The following is a 21,046-nucleotide window of genomic DNA, read 5'->3' as shown; positions in this document are numbered from 1 at the left end:
TTGTTAATTTAGCAATGCCTTAGCTTTAAGAACAGGGACACAACTAATGACAATAGCATATGTTGGTATATTATTTAGATATTCACACCTTTATCAGAAGAACCAAACCAACATAAAATGTGCTCACAGACAGGCCAGTTCTGTCTAATTTATCACAATTATTTTTGACATGAGATCTTCATATCATCCTAGTTTTGTATTTAGTTTCTAGATTTGTAAACAAATCCAGAACCTTTGAAATATGTTATTGAAAAAAGACCAAGAATAATATAAAGTTTTGTACCATGTGTCCTTCTGTAGTCCATTTGTGGTTTGTCTTGTCTCACCCCGGCTGATATATCACAAAATCCACTGTTTAAATTGTTCCCTATATTGCCCCTATGCAATATAGGGAACAATTTAAACATAAACTATCCTATGTGTCCTTGGGTGTTATGAAAGGCGGCCCCCCAAAATAAATGTATTATTATTATTAAGAAGAACACATGGCACACCAACAATCAATCACCGTCCAGCCTCAGCTTTGGTATTCTTTCACAACCATGTTATGGGTTTATTAGACTGAGCAAACATAAACATATGTGGGGAACATAGTGCTGCGTCTCCTGTCCGGTCAAATTCCTCACTCCTGAAGTGCTCACTGCAGAGCAGTGTCCTGTCACAGGAAACAAAACCGTCCCTTCTTTGGGCGAGTTCCCACTGCCTCCTCCTCTCTTTGGTTTTGGGAAACCTTAAAAACATGAGAAAGGTAGCCAGATATATAAATGATTGTCAACATGTTCCTCCCTTCTTTCCTTTAACATTAAGGGTAGGACAAAAATACACACCGAAATTATCATATTTTTGGTATGTATGCATGTATGTATAGCCTACTTTAAGAATAAGACAACCACACTAAGAGTAATAAAAAAGGTGTCCAATAGAAACATTAAATAATTGTGTAAAGAAATGGTAACAACATATTCTAAAGAGGCTGGGTCAACAACAATCTTGCAATACTATTATCTCACATAGCCCCACTGATCCTGTGTAGCAGGACTTGTAATGTACATACATCCACTAAGTAATTAACGATTATCCTAATTGTAGTCATAATATTGTCATATCTTACACGTGAAAGGTGATCCCACGGGTTCTTGTTTCCAGACTGCGGTGATTAGAGCATCCGTAGGCTGCACAAAAGTCCGGCATAGTCAGGTACTTCTGTAAACACAAAGCCAGCAAATTCCTGTATCATAATGCAAGATGTTTTTAACAAGCCAAACCACTTGGAAGAAATCATGTGTAACTTAAGTTGTGTTGAAAGAAAGAGCAGTTCTGCCTCTCCCACTGGTGGAGTTGTGGGTCAACTTTGTAATACTAGGTCTCACTGACAGCCTCTTGTTATTAGCCAGCTAATAAATACAACCACATACACAAAGAAAAGCTGCAATTTCAACATGTCCAAGTATCCTGTATCATAGCCATGCTAATCATGTTTATAATAAACCAAACCGTTTGTAAATCAGTCAAGATTTCAGTGAGTTAAGAGTTAATTTTTGTGCAGATCACTCACCTTACAACAGCTACCATAACGCGAATCAGAGTAACTGTTGACTGTAGCAAGATGGCGGCCGGTCAGCTACGCTGGAAAATCTCCCATGAGCCATCTAGTGTTTATATATATCTATGGTCCTTTCCTCCGGAACGTCACGTGAAGCGACGTCCGTTTGTGATGACGCTGCACAGCTGTTCGTCTGGCAGCAGCCAGCTCTGTACCCGTTGTTTTCACAAACACCCCCGCCTCTGTTAGTGCACATTTACTGACATAAACATTAGTATCATCTGTTGTAGATCCAAATACATGAAATAAAATAAGTCATTCTCAAAAAAGATAAACGCCATTCTTAAAATGTATTTAAACGAACAATAGTTTGATTAATATTGATTAGAGTGCACAATAGGAATACAATTATTCAGAGAACAAAAACAGATATGTTATCTATCAAAACCCAGTTAGATTAACATTCATTGGACTGCACACTTTGTTTGTTTGTGTGGAGCAAATTAACATTTTAAATTGGACTTAAAGGTGGGGTATAGGTAAGTTTCAGAAACCGGCTCGAGATACACTTTTTGTTATATTCCATGGAATGCTCTTAACATCCCGATAGCAATGAATATCTGAAGTGCTTTGACAACAAATACATAAAAAAATGTCATCTGTAGAAGCCGTAATACTGTAAAAAGTACATCCAATCCGTTTAGCCGGCCCGGCTAAACGGATTGGATGGCCTACCTGCCTGTCAGCCTTCCATCGGGGCACAAACTTATCTCTTGCCCTCATTGGTCATGTGCGCGTTCGTGTGTGTTGGAGGAGGGGCTCTGTAAGGAAGTGGCAGATTTTCTCCGGTTGTGTATTTTCAAATTCTAGCGATCTCGAGCCGGTTTCTCAAACTTACCTACCCCACCTTTAATGACTGCGGTTTGGCAGCTGAATTAAAAGCTAAGCAGGTCAGTGAAAAACTACAATGTAGAGGTTCATGTATTTTCTTCACTCCGCTGGGAAACTGCTCTCATGTCAAGAAGCATCAGATCAGTGCATGCACTGCCTCGTCCAATCAGTGAGCGATACACAGTAAGGGGGCGGGGTGAGTATCTGAGGATTTCATCGGAGGATGGTCTGGTGGTTCCTCGGTTATCGCTCCTCCATGATCGCTCCTCGATCCTCGGTCCTCCGGCAGAAATATGAGCCATGGGACGGTACTCAAGATGGCGCAGGCAAATCAACTTCCGGTGAGACAGAGGAGCGAGGAAATGAAAATAGTCGACCTGAGAAGCAGCCAGGGAGACGGGGAGCTGGATTTAAATACATGCGCGTCGGAAAAAGTGAAGACATTTGCGAAAACCGAAAGAAGAAGGGTTTTTTTTGGTAACCACTCAGGATTTATTGTCAGTGGTGGGAGAAGTTCAGATCTTGTACTTGAGTAAAGTACCAGAGTGTAGGAATACTCGGTTACAATAAAAAGTCCTGCATTCAAAATGTTACAAGTAAAAGTACAAAAGTATTAGCATCAAAATATACTTAAAGGATGCTAATCATACTTACTTATCATGCAAAATGCACTTTTCCTCCATACCCAAATCTCTAAAAAAGGGGCTGCAAACGGATCTGATACAGACTGATCCAGATGTGAACACTTTACTGACGTCAGTAAAGTGGCTCTATGGCTATTGGTCAATTCTCCACCTATCAGGGGAATGAGAGGTTGGGCCACGGCCGGCCATTGCCGCTCGAAAGCGCTGGAGACGCTGTAGTACATATGCCAGGCCTGTAAGTGGCGCTGTAGTCTGCCACAAAAGCAGCGAAGAAGACTTCCCTTGCATGGTTGCCATGGTTGCCCTTCTGTTTATTCTCCGCTGTGGCTCTTTTTCTCCCTCCCCGAGGCAAGCGTTTGCGCCTCCTGCTTTAAAACAAATGAATAATGACTCTATATAATCACATGTATGGGATAATGTGCAGCGACGCGGTCATTATGGGGAAAAGAACACCGACAGGCTGATCAGGAGCCCGACGTGAAGCGGAGGGATTTAGATCGGCATGAAGGTGTTATTATCCCGTTATGTTATTATCATTATCCCGCTTATTACATGGCCACATTCTCAACAAAGTAACGACATGACTCCCAATATTAATTGAAATGTTTTTATGGATTTAGAAAATGATTTTATTGATTTAAAAAATATTTTTTAAATTGACAAGCATCCGCTTCTTACTTCTATAAGAATAAAACACGGTGGACGGAGATCTCTTTTTCTCCCCCTCTTCTCCCCGCTGCAGCCCAGCAGCTGATCTCAGAGCATGCTCCCCTCTCCTGCAGGGGGGCGTGGTCAGCTGCAGGGGGGCGTGGTCAGCTGCAGCTCACAGCATCAGCCCCCTGCAAAAACAGCGCTGGAAAGAGCAAATAGATCAAAGTGAGGCATGGCTGAAATGCAGGATCTGTTTGGTATTTTGAAAAAAAAACTATATTTATATACTTTATATAGGTATGGCCCTACAATATATTGTTCAAATATAGCATGATAGTCTCCTTTAAAGTACCACCTGCAGAGGGATCTAGATTCAGGTGTTATTTTCCCCATAGAGACCGCCTCGCTGCACATTATCATAAAGATTGTGGGTCCCTTATAACATGTTGTACACAGTGGAAATAAACATTCTGTCACCTCAACATCAGGGATCTTATACATTAAACTCCTTCTGAATCAAACCGTCACGGTAGCCTTACCTACTGATCCCTCTTAAAATAGAAGAAAAAGCAGTTTGATTATTAAGTATTATTCTGTTGAGCAATGTCATTACATATAGTTAAAAGCACATAATGACTTGTTTAAGACTCGTTTTGTCAAAGTGTAGGACTTGGACTTGACTTGAACTTGCCCATCCTGACTTCAGACTTGACTTGGACTTGAGCGCAAAGACTTGAGACTTGAGCGCAAAGACTTGAGACTTGACTCGGACTTGCAAAACAATGACTTGGTCCCACCTCTGGAACATAGTAAAACTAATTAAATTCTAATCTCTGTCTAAAATAAACCCATTAACTATAGTGAAAACCACCCTTGAATGATGGGATAGTAGCCCAAAACCTTTAGGGATCCAAACCACAATATATCATAAGTACCCTGTGTCAAGATTGATGATAATTTAGTGAAACTTGAATTTGTTTTGAATATTTTGGCACATGTAGGCCCAGGCGGACTCACCTTTGTGTACATTTGGTGCCATCAGTGCCATTTGACCTTTCTCAGGTACCACAGTGTAAAACTCATTTTATGTAATTGAAATATCACTATAGGTATTCATTCCATTCAAATACAACTGTTTTTGACATTTTTTAAATATTCTCCCTGACCTATACCACTTTTGTCCACATGCGTAATGCTTTGCCAGGTGCCAGGCAGACCTGCATGCATTACACAGGGCCCTATCTCTGGAACCCATTAGTCGATTTGGGTGATTGACACCTCTTTCTAACCGTTAGAGCCAATAGAATCGAGGGGTGAATAAATCCATGTAAACATTACCATTAGTCAGTTAGAACGAGACGCTGCGTGTGCACCTCCTAAATCGGAAGCAGACATGCTTATTAAAACTGTATGCCGCTTTTCATACTTTGCGGTATAAGTGGCTCTCCTATTGACTTTGTCCTATCAATGCGGCTCGCATGTACACAATAGTAAAGACCACTGCTCTGAGACACTCTATGCGTGGAAGGCTTTCCTTGAATATGTTACTTTTTTTTCATTGAAAGATTGAGGTACATTGTTATATAAATGTAATATTATTATTATTGTAAAAAAGGATTGAGATAACATAAAAAGTATACATTTTGGTCGAATGTCTGTGTTTTCATTATAATTTTTCTCAAATAAACACCTTATCCATTTAATGACTCGTGGCATCTCATGCAGAGTATGGGCCAAATGTCAATAAGAAATACAACACAATAGGTTTTGTTGATATGTAATGTATGACAACCCAATTAAGAAACTACTGTAGATATTTAGAAAGTTCAAATATCAGTAATTTTTTTTTAAAGTGTCCCTCTGCTGTCTGCGGTCGTGAACCATAGCAGTTTACTTAACCCTCTGATACACAAGCTATGGAAACCCCCTCTAAGACACAACATGGGTAAAAAATGACCCGTATTGACTTACAGTGTTATTTAATGCATGGTTGAGTGTTTCTTTGCTATATTTTTGGAAATCAACTTATTTCATCATTAAATAAATATTCAAAATATTCATTAAATATCTTGTTTTTGAAAAGCCTAAATCATTACTTTTGTTTCTCCTTTGCTAATTACTAAACTAAAATAGTTTTTATAATATTACATCAAGTTTACAGACATGGGTCAAAAATGACCCATGTCTGCAAGTATGGTATTTAAAAAAAAAAAAGACATACTATAATAATGATTTTGTCAAAAAACATTTTAGCAGTGATTTGGACCAAAGAATAACACATTTAATATTTGAAATGTTTATTTGTGACTTTGTCACACTCACACATAGCATACACCATACAACTGATCAAACTAACTTTGAACTTTTTGAACTGTATTGTTACTGCAGTGATGTGGTGAATGCTGAATGTTTAAAATGAACTCATGACACTCATGAAACAAACTCAGGAAATGAACTCATATGAGTAAGTTGCAATCTAGTGCATACATGCCTCACAAATCACAACAACATGTGTGTGCTCCTTGCACACAGGGCTGGTGCACTTGGAACACCAGCTGCTGGCTTTTCGATCTTTGGCAGTTGGGCAGATCTTGCACCTCTTCCTCTTCACTTGGCCCTCCTGTGGCTGGCTGGTGGCTGCGCTTACTTTTTTAACCCACATCTTTCCATTGCCTCTGTGATATGGGTTTGGAGGTGGGACGTGCCCTCCATGCGTCTCCTCATGTGTGGCATGACCAGCTCTTTGCCCAGCTCCTTTATGAAGAGCCGCCGTGCATTAGTCACACCACCCATGTAACCAGGGTGTTGTGCAGTGTAGCTGGTGAAGGCGTTGAGGGTGGCAACATCCAGCACATTGTGCCAGAGCACCATGGGCCACCTCCGTGTTCTCCGCTTGCAGGTGTACGTGCGAACCGTTTGATCCATTGTGTCCACTCCTGATTTTGTGTGGTTGTAATATTGGATCACTTATGGCTTCCTCTTAACACTCTGGTCATCCACTGCTGTGTCATCATACATTGTGCTTGGCAGCACAACAGCCTTCCCCTTTTTCGGGACATAGCTCACCATTGTCATGTTGCCACAGAATCCAAATTTGGAGCTGTACTTCTCTCTCAGTTTGTTTGGCTTCATGACAGGTGGTATGTCTGGCTTGTTCTGGCGAAGAGTCCCCACAAGCGTAAGGTTCTTCTCTAGGAGCTTCTCAGCCAAAGGAATGCTGGTAAAGAAGTTATCCATGGTTATGTTGCGACCTATGGACAGAACAAAAAAAATGAATGGTCAATTTAGTCAACATGTAATTCTCTAAATTCTAACATTAAAATAAACCTGATGGGATATTGATTATTATTATTATGGAGTACTGCATTGTATTTTATTCCATTCTATGCTTATAAATTAATCAATTTCTCACAATGGTAATACAAAATGAAATAGACACTATGAGAGAGTGGAAAAGTGATCTAGGTATTGTGCTAGAACTTCAAGAGTATATTCACTGTATGTATACTCTGTATTCTATATTCACCTGTGTGTCTTATTCCGCTGGACAACTGTTGCACAATATTCTCGCCAAGGTTCCTCTGAACATCCTCTCCTGGCTGTCGTCCTGTATAGATCATGCCATTGAATGCATAATGGACCCTTGCATCGCACATCCAAAAGATTTTGATCCCATATTTTGCTGGCTTGCTGGGCATGTATTGTAAGAACTTGCACCTTCCACGGAATGGCACAAGCTGCTCATCTATAGTGACACAATCACTGGGGACGAACACTTTCTTGCAATTGGCCAGGAAACAGTCCCACACATATCTGAATGCAGCCATGTGGTCTGTTTCCAGTCTAACAGCCCTAGTCCTCTTATCATCAAACCGTATGAGGCGGCGGATATCCTCATATCTGTGGAACCCCATGGTGGCCTTATACATCAGATTGTGCAGGGGATCCAGAAAGAGCTCCCGCAAGGCCACATCCCAGCTCTTGTCCCCCCCTGCAAGGAGGGTCAAACCAATACATGCTGTGAATTCCACTTTGTCGAGGCATCTCCACTCTTTTCCTTTTGCTGCTGCGGCTCTGCGTCCCTCTAAGTTAGTGCATCTTAAAACCTCCTCTATGATGTTATCACTAATGAACAACTCCCAGGCATCTTTTGGTGAAATGATTGTTCAACCAGATACGGGTCCTGGACACCTCCTCAGGATGTTATGGGTTTTTGCTCTGCCTTGAGTGGGGGATTGCTCATTCCAGTAAGACCCCTTTTTACTTATCCTATTGGCCTGGATCTGAGTTTCCTCTTCAGAGGACTCATCAGACGAGTCTTCTAGCTCGTCCAAGGAGTCTTCTTCATCACCAGCAACTTCAGCTTGACCCTGTGGCACATAGTCTACGTCATCATCAGAGAGGTCAGAGTCAGAATCAAGGATTGCTCCATCTTCCTTATCCTGTTCTTGATGTAACATCTCGATGACCATTTCAGCCGTGAAACGTGAATGAGTGTGACGAGCCATACTGTGGATGAAGAAAATCTAAATAATATTTACAACATCAGTTGATAAATTATACAGTACACTTTTCTAATTCAAGTTTTATTTTGCTGCCCTAGCTGACATTAGCTTATACCTTTATATGACTGTATTTAAACGTATTTATTTATTATTATGTATGTATTTCCAGATTGACAAATGGGTTGAAAATAGTATAGCGTATTTATTGTGTAAGACATGATTACATTTCATACATGATCTGGCAAGAGAGTTGGCATGTATGCATTAGCTAATATTAACGACCGCGATCTAGAATTGACCTAGCTAACACAAGCTAACATTAGCTAGCTAGAATAGAATATGCTAATGTAATGCTAGCTAGAATAGAATATGCTTATGTAATATTTCTCTTTCCCAACAGGTAGGGATAATGTTCAAATGTTATGTGCAGTTATCTTTTCTCAATATCTTTTTCTTAGGTAAAACAAGACTTACATGAATCAGATCTGAAGACGCAGCCTGTTTCCTTCTGACAAGAGTGGAATGTGAAATGTTGTCCAGTTGTTTAGTTCTGACCAGCGCCATATTCTGACAAGTGAAAAGTTGTCCACATTAAAAATGTTCCTAACTACACACATTTTATAAATGAAAGGTTCCTATCAAATGCACACTTGCACGGGTCATTTCTGACCCATGTTATTACATTGCATTTAGCTGACGCTTTTATCCAAAGTGACTTACAATAAGTACATTCGACCAGGAAGACACAACCTTGAAGAAAACGGAATCATATAAGTACATCAGGTTTCATACAGTAGAGCCAAACATTTCAAGTGCTACTCAACTGGCTGTAGATAAGCCAGACCTTTATTAGTATATAAGTGCTCTGTTAGCAGTTCTTTGTTAGTAATTCTATCGCTCGAGGTGGAGTCGAAAGAGATGAGTTTTCAGTCTGGAAGGTGTGTAAGCTTTCTGCTGTCCTGATGTCAATGGGGAGCTCATTCCACCATTTTGGAGCCAGGATAGCAAACCCACGTGTTTTTGCTGATGGGAACTTGGGTCCCCCTCGCAGTGCGGGTGCAGCGAGCTGCAGAGCGGAGTGCACGTGCTGGGGTGTACAGTTTAACCATGTCCTGGATGTAGGAAGGGCCAGATCCATTTGCAGCATGGTATGCAAGTACCAGTGTCTTGAAGTGGATTCTAGCAGTTACTGGAAGCTCGTGGAGGGAGTGGAGGAGTGGCGTGGTGTGGGAACATTTAGGAAGGTTGAAGACCAGACGAGCCGCTGCATTCTGGATGAGCTGCAGAGGTCGGATGGCACATGCAGGTAGACCAGCCAGGAGTGAGTTGCAGTAGTCTAGGCGTGAGCTGACGAGAGCCTGGACCAGAACCTGCGTCGCTTTCTGGGTCAGCTGGGGACGTATCTTCCTGATGTTGTAAAGCGTGTATCTGCAGCAACGGGTTGTAGCAGCGATGTTTGCAGTGAAGGACAGTTTGTTATCTAGGATCACACCCAGATTCCTTGCAGTCTGAGTCGGGGAAACAACAGAGGTGCCGATGTTGATTGTTAGGTCAAGAGTGGGACAAGCTTTTCCCGGAAGGAAAAGCAGTTCAGTCTTGTCAAGGTTGAGCTTGAGGTGATGAGCAGACATCCACTGAGAGATGTCAGCTAGACAAGCAGAGATGCGTGCGACGACCTGGGTCTCTGAGCGGGGAAAGGACAGAATTAATTGGGTGTCGTCAGCGTAGCAGTGGTATGAAAAACCATGCGGGCTCATGACTGATCCGAGCGAGTGTACAAGGAGAAGAGGAGGGGACCAAGAACAGAGCCCTGAGGGACCCCTGTTAATTGACAAGGGTCGGACTCGGACCCTCTCCAAGGTACCCTGTAGGTACGGTCTTTGAGGTATGAGGTGAGGAGGGAAAGTGCAGAGCCTGAAACTCCAAGTTCTTGGAGAGTGCGAAGGAGGATCGTGTCGAATGCAGCAGACAGGTCCAACAGGATGATGACAGAGGAGAGGGAGGCTGCTTTAGCAGTGTGCAGTTCCTCAGTGACAGCAATGAGAGCAGTTTCTGTGGAGTGACCTGCCTTGAAACCAGACTGGTGCGGATCCAGAAGGTTGTTCTGATGGAGATAACAGGAGAGTTGTTTAAAGACAGCGTGTTCAAGTGTTTTAGACAGGAACGGGAGGAGAGAGACAGGCCTGTAGTTTATAACATCAGACGGGTTGAGAGTGGGTTTCTTTAGGAGAGGGTTTACTCTTGCCTCCTTAAGACTATTTGGGAAGTGACCAGAAGTTAGAGAAATGTTGATGAAATGGGTGAGAAACGGTAGAATATCAGGAGCGATAGCCTGAAGGAGGTTTGAAGGGATAGGGTCCAGAGGACAGGTGGTAGGGCAGGCAGAGGTAATGAGGGTAAGAACCTCACTTGGAGATAGAGGGGAAAAGGAGGTCAGTGTGTGAGTGAAAGGAGGGTCTGGTGACCCAGCGGTGAGTAAAGGTGAGTCAGAAAAAGAAGAGTGAATATCATCAACTATTTTTTCAAAGTGGTTAACAAAGTCGCTTGACAGAAGGGAGGAGGGGGGGAGGGGCTTTGGGAGGGTCCAAGAGGGTGGAGAAGATGGAAAATAGTTTTTTGGGATTGGAATAGGAAGATTGGATCTTATCTTGAAAGAAAGTGCTTTTTGCCTGAGAGATGGAAGCAGAGAAAGAGGAGAGGAGAGCCTGATAGGTTAGGAGGTCGTCACGGTGTTTGGATTTCCACCGTTTCCGCTCTGCTGCCCGAAGGATGGTTCTATTAGCACGCAGTGCGTCATTTAGCGAGGGAGCAGGAGGGGAATGACGAGCCTGCCGAGATGTGAGAGGACAGAGAGAGTCCAGAGAGGATGAGAGTAGAGAGGAGAGTTTCTGCAGCAGAGTTTGGAGGCAGGAGTTGGAACGAGTCAGAGGAAGGGAGGGCTGAGAGCACCGATGAGGCCAAGGTAGAGGGGGAGAGGGAACGAAGGTTACGGCGGACAGGTGTAGGATGAGAAGAGATTAGTTTGTTATGTTTGGAAAGGGGTAGAGAGAATGAAATGAAGTGATCGGATGTGTGGAGTGGGTTTAGAACTAGTGCAGTTCCTTGAGAATATGAGATCAAGGACATTGCCAGCTTTATGAGTTGGTGGCGACGGAGACAGTGAGAAAGCAAAGGCGGTTAACAGAGATGTTAGTTCGTCTATCTTCCCTGTCTGGAGGTTGAAGTCTCCGAGAAGTACAGCGGGAGGGCCAGTTTCAGGGATGTGTGAGAGGAGATGATCTAATTCCTCCAAGAAGTCCCCCAAGGCGCCTGGTGGACGGTAGAGAACAACAATGATTAATTGTATAGTATGGGTTACTGTGACGGCATGGAATTCAAAGGTGGAAGGAGTGAAGTTAGGAAGCTTGAAGAGGGAAAAGCTCCATTTGGGAGAGAGCAGGAGACCAGTGCCACCTCCTCTGCCAGTGGGTCTGGGTGTATGGGAGAAGGAATATGCTGTGGAGAGAGCTGCTGGGGTGGATGTGTTGGATGGAGTAATCCACGTCTCAGTGAGAGCAAGGAAATCCAGGGTCTGCAGGGAGGCGGAGCCAGAGATGAAGTCAGCCTTAGGAACAGCTGACTGGCAGTTCCACAGGCCGCCTGAAACTAGATGTTGGATCTCAGTGGAGCATGTGGGATAGACGAGAGCAGGCCGGTTATAGCGATTAGGAGATACACGGGGCCAGTGATAATTGCGAGAAGACACATGAACAGGAATGGAGAAAATACACATGATTATAGCGTGAGGGGCTAGAAAACTAAAGAAAATAAAACACCAGCGGTAATTAGCGTAATCAGAGGAGGATTTGCCTCCTCTTTGCCACCCTCGTGACTCCCGCAGGACTCCAATGTCTTTGTCTGTCTGACGCTGACGCTCCAGGAAAGAGCTACCTAAAATGGACGCCTGATTGCTGAGTTCTCACAGCTGTGGGGCCACGCCCCTCTAATTAGTTAACTCTCTACAGCTGATGGGCGACAGCAGAGTGGCCCTGCCTATATTGTAATGCAGGCTTGAGTGCCCCACTGAGACCTGTGTAACAGGTTCACTTGAGCAGATCTGAGATTTAAAATCTCTCAAAAGCGCCGTTTTAGCTACAATAACTACAGAACAATTATACAGAGTAGAATAAATGAAACGGAGAAGTCTAATTAAACAAGAATATAACTTGTGAGAGAAACTTCTGCTCAGCAATGTTGATGGAAGGAATGGAGGCTGGAGTCCGCTTTATATCAAACACCTGAGTTTATTGAGAGCCACGGCCGGGAGCATTGGCAGGGTTCTCACACGACTTCATCATGTGATTCCCCAGCCAACACTGAAGATTACACAGAAACACAGCGCAAATCTACACAGATAATCAAGGAGGAGCCTCTATTTCGCGCGTCTTCTGATCGATAATTACAAACACCTGGATTCAGAGACAAAGACAGTCTGTTAAAGTCCTCTGGCAGTTAGTCACAGTCCCCCAACAGGAAAGCGGAACCTTTAACCCTTTAACCTTTAAACCTTTAAACCCCTGCTCTAAGTTATGGCAGACCTATGTGAAACACAAAATGCTTTTTGGTACAAACACTTAAACAAAATATTTCCTTCACAGATCCACGCTTTTATCAATTCATTGATAACCAATTAACATTAGTCTAAGAATATTTCAGTCACTACTTGAATCAAATAAAACGTCCTCAGAGTTGGGTGGATTCCTCATTACATTAATTACATCAAAAACAGAATAAGATTGGAACAGCCAATCACAATGGTTGATACAGACAACCATAATAGAAAAATCATCTTTCTTCAGTGTTTGATTTCTTTTGTCAAAAAGCACAATAATAACACATATGCAATACAAAAATATAATAGTAAAATATATGTTTCAAAAACAAGATCTTTTATCATTTATCCCTCAGTTAATCTCATTCATCAAACACAAATTCAAATTCAGCTTACATCTTTAAAGATTTACTTCAAGGCAATTCATAATTAAAACACAATTAGAATGTAGGATTATAAGAAATCCAATTGAGGTATAAAATCAGAATCAATAGGGATTCAGTTAAAAATTCACAGTTAAGGTATAAATTCACAGTGATGAATCGATCAATCTGTAATCTGTAAAGGTACAGTGTCCTCAATCTTTAGCATTACTTTTCGTTTACTTCAATACACTTATTTAAGAGTAAGGCACTTTACTACATACATTTTATTCAAATACATTTGTTTAACATCTGAAAAGGAAAAGTTAGGCATTTTATTTCAACAACCTGAGGAAAGAAAAGTCAAAATATCTATTCGTGTGAAACCGTCAGGCAGGTAATTGTATTTACTGTATCAACAATGAGAGAGACTAGGCCCTCGTACTGTTAAGATTGCTCAGAGTCTGTGGGGAAAAGATGTACCAATCCTCAGCCTCCTCGCTAATTCTGGATGCTATGTTCAGCTCACTAAACCAGCTTTCGTGAAAGGAATTGGGCTAAACATGGGAGAATGCATAGATTCTGGCATATTTTGGCACAGCAAACAGTTGCTAATATTGTGTTCATGTGCGTAGTCTAACATTGAACTTGCTGCAGAATTAGTTTTAGTTCGTTTAAAAGGAGTGATTTAAGGCCTTTTTGAAAAATCTACATCACCTGCTGAGTATTTAAGTGGAGTGGATAGAACATTTGTTTTTCTACCTAAATGTAGCATGCAGTAGCACCTGGATTGGGAACCTGGTAATCTGGTTTCCTCGTTGTACATTTTACCTGGTAATGATTAAGGATAGTAACATTGTCTGTTATAATATTAGAAATATCTTATTGTTCAATACATTGTCAATCTGAAAATATCAATTAATTTATTTTGTTTAGTGTGAAAGTGTAATCTGATCTGACAAAATATATTTGTCACCACTATGTAACACATATCTGTTCATCGGAAATATAAAAACAATCATTAATTGTACATCTGTAATCATCTGGTCATTCAATTCAAATGTTATCTTTGTACAAGAGCTCGAAGAACATGTCCTCCTGACTCGTTCTCCTCCTCTCTTTATGACACAGAATGTCTGGTGTGTGAAGGCATCCCGATACTGTAGATTAGCACTGAGGTGCTGATTGGCTCAAAACTCTTCTTCCCCAGAGCACCATATTTCAAACCCCCCAATTGCTCTGCTTTTGTGGCTCATTCAGTGAGCACTTTATGATCTCCCAGTGAACCAGAGGCTCATCTGCCTGCATTCCTTCTGCTATCTGCTTGAGAGCAGAGCCTATTCCAAGTGGCACATCCAGATGCCACCCCCGTGATGGGAGAGGTTAGGAAGAAATCTGCCCTTCCAAGAACCATGGAGCCTCTGAAGCCATCGCTCGTCCTGCAGAGTTGTCTGAGCAGAAAGATGAAGAAGCATCCCATCCCATCAGAAAGTTGAAGATTAGAATCCTCTCATCTCGAACGACCTCGTGCCTCCTTGCCCGTGGCTGGGGGTGCTCTCTGCAGCCAGAGGGTGTGACCCTCTCTCTCTGACCCTTGACCTTCAGAGCTGTCCTAGTGATTGGGTTAACACTTGATAGGGATGTTTTCCTGAGTGCAGACAACTCAAAGTAATGGATTAGCACATTATCATTCAATTACAAAAATACGATAGGCCCCTCAGAATTATTTGGGAGCCTTCCTGACACATGCACATGCATACATGTAAGGTTTGTGTTAGTCATTTAACATGCAAGAATCATATACTCATCAGTCCAAAGCAGAGAAATGTTATTTTAAGTTAAATGTGAGCTAGTCCCTGTGGATATAACCCGTTCTCAATTATTCTAAATATTATATTAATTCACCATTTACCGTTTGATAAAAGATTAGTTTATCAGAAGTACATTTCCTCTTCCATAAACATAGGTTTGAGAAATTAATGTTTCAATATGAGATCAATTACTCAAATATAATTGACTCTCCCCTCCCTTTTCTTACATATGTCACATAATGTAATAACAACGTAGGAGTCTATTTAAACATGGTATCGTCTATAAGCTATTAATCGAGAAAACTCAGTATCAGCACGCAACTTGCAAATAACTCTTCTCTCTTTCCTATCCCTCTCTTATCCTCATCTCTCTATTCTCTCTTCCACATCTCTCTCTATTCTCTCTCTCTATTCTCTCTTTCTATTCTCTCCTCCACAGCTCTCTCTATTGTCTCTTACTTCAGTTAGATATGAAATAAAACATACGAGTCCATGTAAGCATGGTAGAGGTCATAATCCATCACTCGAGAAAACTCAGTATCAGCTGTGCGCAACTAACAAAAACAATTGTGAGAACCATATATTATGCAGGAAATGCACACCTTTGTTGAAAAAAAAAAAAAAAAAAAAAAGCATCTCTGATTTGGGAGGAACAGCTTCAACCCCCTTAACATCTGAGTCACCACTGAAGGCATAGCATGAATGATAGTGGGCGTCTGAGGGTGTCTTTACTGAGAAATGTCAAACAAATTCAAAACCTTACATTTGAAAACAGGTTTGCATTCCTCCACTTAAGGTGACGTTATCATTGGAAACAATAAGAACAAACTATTTTGATATAGAATCTATAAATTGAATCTTTAGAGCAGAACAGAATGGTTGTATTTTTAGCCTAAGCTCCGTGCAGCCTCATGGTCTATATAATGTGAATATATGTAGTAGACAGTAACAGGCCCCTGACAACAGGCCTATACTAAAAATGGTAGGGGCTTTTCACAGCTTGCCAACCTGCAGGCATCCTCTGCATAGCAGTATGGATAGCCTTAAAAAACAAACAAACCCACTCTGTGGTAACGAGAGTCATATTTCTGACCTCTGTGCCCAAGTGAAGCCGTTTGACTCATCTGACTGACCCAAGGGTTTGGAGCTGGTGTGACAGGGAGGCTTCCAAGTGTTCAGAGCAGACGTCAAGCTTTCAGTTCATGGCTCGGTGGGGGGAGCAAACCCATGTGAGACAGTATCAACGGCTGTAAAGTTCAGTTTGAGGAATGTCATTCTCTCTGGGAGCAGGAAATGGTGTCCATTCTCGGACCAGACCATTAATGTCATGTAGCGCAGCCATAGCATCTCTGTGACTGCACTCAGCCGGTCTGTAGTAGGGCAGAGCTGGGTGACTTTTAGTGAAGCCGTCCGAAGCCATAGACAACAAACGGAACACAGGATCATCAATGTCTCTCTTTACCAGTGGCTCAATCATAAAAGAAATTAGTGGGGAAATGTGGAACACTAATCCATCATGTGAAATGTTGAGTTAATTTAAATAATTACTTATGGGATGAAATCAAATTATCATTAATATTAGAAACTAAAGTCAGTTAAAATAGGACTTGCACGGATCAGAATCTAATCAATACACCATTTTCCCAGCTCTGTAATGAAATGGATGACAAGCAGGTATGCAAACTTGTCACCTTTTGAATCCAAAATAGGTCGTTTGTGTGATTCATGTAGATCTGCAATACAAATATTATTTGGGGCATGGGCAAGGTTGCCAACTCTGGGTACCTGGCTGGATTGAGATTTCGATATCATGGGTTTAATTACACACATGCGCACGAAATGACTGCTATCGTGTCAGTAGCGGGACCTTAGCATATATGTAGGATATGTATATAATATATATATAAATGCACAATATTGGACACAGACTATAAAAGGGCACCCAGTTTCATTCACTAATGAAAGTCAAACACATGTTTGTTTCCACTGTTTTATTGTGTGCCTGTCATGATAAGCAATTAATTGACTTATCAGCTCCTGAGTATTTTTTTTTTTTGTTGGGTAATCTATGGTAGGGCTAACTCATACAGTGGTGGGGCTCAAATCAGTATTTGAAATGTAATTACATATTGATTGATTGATTGAAAAGTTTATTAACAGCTTGTATATTGGGTACAGTACAGCTCAAAAAATACAATTGTCAAGGGGATGCAGACCAGAGAAAGACTTTCGTCTTGTTTACATCAGGGTCCCCCATTTCCAATTCATCATGTCATTTAAGACATATAAGACATATTTGACATACAGATGGCTATATCGCCCCCTTGACGGTGAAACGCCACGCATGAGGTTTGGATTATTTCCCTGTCTCAATCCAAATGGAACTGTATGAAATAAAAAGGCACATTTGTGTGACAAAATTGACATGCTGAAAACCCAACCCCACAGCGGCGCTGTCTGGGGGGATTTTTTTGAAATACTAACATAAAATACACATTCTCTCTTGAGATGAAAAATAAATCCATCGACAGTATTACTACACGACATATTTAAATGAAGCTGAACCTGCTGCTCCTCACAGAGGAAAAAGGCTGTGTGAACTACTTTACATTTGTGGATAAGGGTGGATATCCCCCACTGTCCTGTGTGTGAAAAATGGAAGACAGCCCACACCTATCAATCATCAAACCGTGGGGTCCTATTTCATTTTCAGCATGAAGCGAACTGAAAAACCTTTCCGGCTAACGTTAGCTTTAGTATTCTTGTTCTTGAGTAGAAGTACCAGAGTGTAGGAATACTACGTTACAGCAAGAGTACTGCATTAAAAATGTTACTCAAGTGAAAGTAGAAAAGTATTCTCATCAAAATATAGTGGAAATAGCGACAGTAAAGGTAGTCGTTGTGCAGATTGGTCCATTTCAGAATAATATATGATGTGTTTTATAATGATTGATCTGGTAGACCTGCAGCTAGTCTGAAGTACTTTGTAGACTGCAGGGTAGCTGGTGGATTCACTCCAGGTGGAACTAAAGTCTGATTTAACACTTGATTATATTTCACATAATTCATCCAGATCCGCAAAGTAACTGAAGGTATGAAATACATGTAGCGGAGTAGAAATACACCATGTACCTCTGAACTGTAGAAGTAGAAGAATAAAGTGGCAAAACATTTAAATACTCAACTAAAGTACAAGTATCTCAAAATAGTGCTCAAGTATAGTCCCTGTTGAGTTTATGAACTTAGTTACACCAGTGGCTATACAGATAGAAAGACTAAGCCTTACACAGAGGCATGAAAACACCATCCATCCATCCATCCATCTTCTCCCGCTTATCCGTGGTCGGGTCGCGGGGGTAGCAGTTCCAGCAGAGAGCCCCAAACTTTCTTTTCCCTGGCGACATCAACCAGCTCTGACTGGGGGATCCCAAGGCGCTCCCAGGCCAGCGAAGAGATATAATCCCTCCACCTGGTCCTAGGTCTACCCCTTGGTCTCTTCCCAGCTGGACGTGCCTGGAACACCTCCCTAGGGAGGCGCCCAGGTGGCATCCTAACTAGGTGCCCGAACCATGAAAACACATCTATGAAAGATGCTCAACAATGCTGCCAGAACCACAAACTGACTGCTACAATTAAAATAAATGCCTCTATCCATCTCCATCAGATGTATATAGCACCTTTCAACGCAAGGCAATTGAAAGTGCCTTAAAAAAAATGAAAGACATTAAGCATTAAAAGAAAAGCTAATAAAATAAGCATTAAAAGGACAAATACATGGATAAAAATTACAGTGCAGTTTAAAATATGAATAGTTCAATTTAACATTAAAAAGGAGAAGTTACATGGATAAAAGTTACAGTGCGGTCTAAGATATGACTAGTTCAATTAAAAGCATAATAACTGAACGCTGCTTCTCCATGTTTAGTTCTGACTCTGGGGACAGAAAGCTGACCAGTCCCTGAAGACCTGAGAGATCTGGATGGTTCATAGTTTAGCAGGAGGTCAGAAATGTATTTTGGGCCTAAACCATTCAGTGCTTTATAAACCAGCAGCAGTATTTTGAAATCTATTCTTTGACACACAGGAAGCCAGTGTAAAGACTTCAGAACAGGAGTGATGTGATCCACTTTCTTAGTGTTAGTGAGGACTCGAGCAGCGGCGTTCTGAATCAGCTGCAGCTTCCTAATAGATGTTTTAGTGAGACCTGTGAAGACACCATTGCCGTAGTCCAGTCTACTGAAGATAAAAGCATGGACACGTGTCTCCAGATCCTGCTGTGACATTAGTCTTTTAATCCTAGATATGTTCTTTAGGTGATAGTAGGCTGATTTAGTAACTGTAAATCACTTACACGCAGTGGCGGGCCGTGCATTTCACACCTAGGCCTTCAGTGATGTCCGACACAGTCCTACCTGAATTATTCCACCTCTTAATACCATCATTATGACGCCATGGCTCTAGAAACTATACATTTAGACAGAAACGCAGTATAACCGGGCCTTGCATCACCTTAACATAGTCAAGTACAACAGAGTTATATTAATATTTCCGAAGCATTTATAATCAATATATCCGCATTTACAATTAAGAGTGTTAAACTACCAGCTTTAAGATCGCTTGGATACTGTCAAAACTTAAAAATAAAAGGGGCTTTTAAGGCATTAGTCTACAAAGTTTTATTAAGTCCACCAAAAGTATGTGAGCTTTAACAAGTTTGTTCACTAAACAGCGCATTGTCGCACCCAAAGCAGTTTCATTTAAGAAACGTGACGATAAAGACACAAACTATTCACTGAAAATAAAAGAAAACAATTAATTTGTGTTCACCCTTTCGTTGTGGAGCTCCGTTTCCCGGCGCACTTGTTCGTTGAGCTGTAGATCCACTCGGGTGTCCCCAAAGGTTTTCAAAAGCACCATTGCTTGTAAGTGCCCAGCCGTGCTTTGGTGTCTCATTGCTGCCTTGGTTAGACAACTCAAGTTTGCAAATCCAGTGTGGCTCCAAACACCAAATCGATCATTTGCAAATAGCAGGCATTCCCAGCAGTACAATTTGCAGTGCCTCTCGGAGGCTGTGAGCCAGGGGTACCGCTCGTAGTTAGTGATTTGAAAGTGGCGGACAAACCCTTTTCCCAGCTGTGATAGGCTCGCTAGCGTCGGGGTTGGCCGTTCTCTTCTCACAATGTCTAGCTTTTCTTGAAAAGTTCGTCTTGAAAATGGCGTTGTAATTATATCTGCGACCAAATCGATCTCTTCTCCTCCTTCAGCCATTGTGGGTTGAAAAAAAACAGCTTGTAGAAATCTACACAAATTAGCTCGTTCAAATTCAAATTCAGTTTGCTAGCTCTACATAGCTCTGCCTCTCAATAGTGCGTATCCAATCAAAAGACGTGCACGTGCTGACGTCATCGTACGCCTGCTAGCTGGCCCGTTGTCGCCAACTCAAAATCTGATTGGTTAACGCCACAGTTTTGTTTCCGTTCACTTTAAGCTACAGGCGCCCGCACTGTTGATTCTGAAGGCCTAAGGGCAGATTTCTTGGACCCTGGCAACACATTATGGCTGAAATATGATTGGATAAAAGCTCTAACATAAAGGCCAGCCCTCCAAATCTTGTTCTGAGGCTGGAAGCAGCGCAACCAAGAGGAAAGCTATGAAATGAAAAGAATAGACTATGGGGAATAATTTAATACATATTTGTGGAAAAAATATATCAAAATTAAATTTATATTCTGATGATGTTTAGGCCAGCAGAGAAGGCCTTGCTGGCCCTGACGGCCCACCACTGCTTACACGTGTGTGTGTGTGTGTGTGTGTGTGTGTGTGTGTGTGTGTGTGTGTGTGTGTGTGTGTGTGTGTGTGTGTGTGTGCGTGCGTGCGTGCGTGCGTGCGTGCGTGCGTGCGCGTGCGTGCGTGCGTGCGTGTGTGTGTGTGTGTGTGTGTGTGTGTGTGTGTTTGTTTGTTTGGTTGGGGGTAGCCAGATGTTCTTCTTTGTGCCTTTAGGCCATAAAACCCCCAATGGTCGCTCTGTGGTCTTGCTCAGATTCTCTG

At 41.8% G+C, this 21,046-nt stretch overlaps 1 long non-coding RNA gene across 1 annotated transcript; it reads right to left on the bottom strand.

Moving 5' to 3' along the window:
* Positions 1-289: 289 nt before the first annotated feature.
* LOC139433667 (uncharacterized) lies at positions 290-1,646 on the bottom strand. Its single transcript, XR_011643056.1, has 3 exons — positions 1,556-1,646; positions 1,112-1,203; positions 290-730 (listed from the first exon to the last, which is right to left on the bottom strand). It is a non-coding gene; the product is annotated as an uncharacterized lncRNA (long non-coding RNA).
* Positions 1,647-21,046: the final 19,400 nt, after the last annotated feature.

The sequence above is a fragment of the Pseudochaenichthys georgianus genome, unplaced genomic scaffold, assembly GCF_902827115.2.
Source record: "Pseudochaenichthys georgianus unplaced genomic scaffold, fPseGeo1.2 scaffold_907_arrow_ctg1, whole genome shotgun sequence".
Taxonomy (NCBI): Eukaryota; Metazoa; Chordata; class Actinopteri; order Perciformes; family Channichthyidae; genus Pseudochaenichthys; species Pseudochaenichthys georgianus.
Note: the sequence above shows the minus strand (reverse complement) of the source record. Positions and strands in the feature narration are given on the sequence as shown.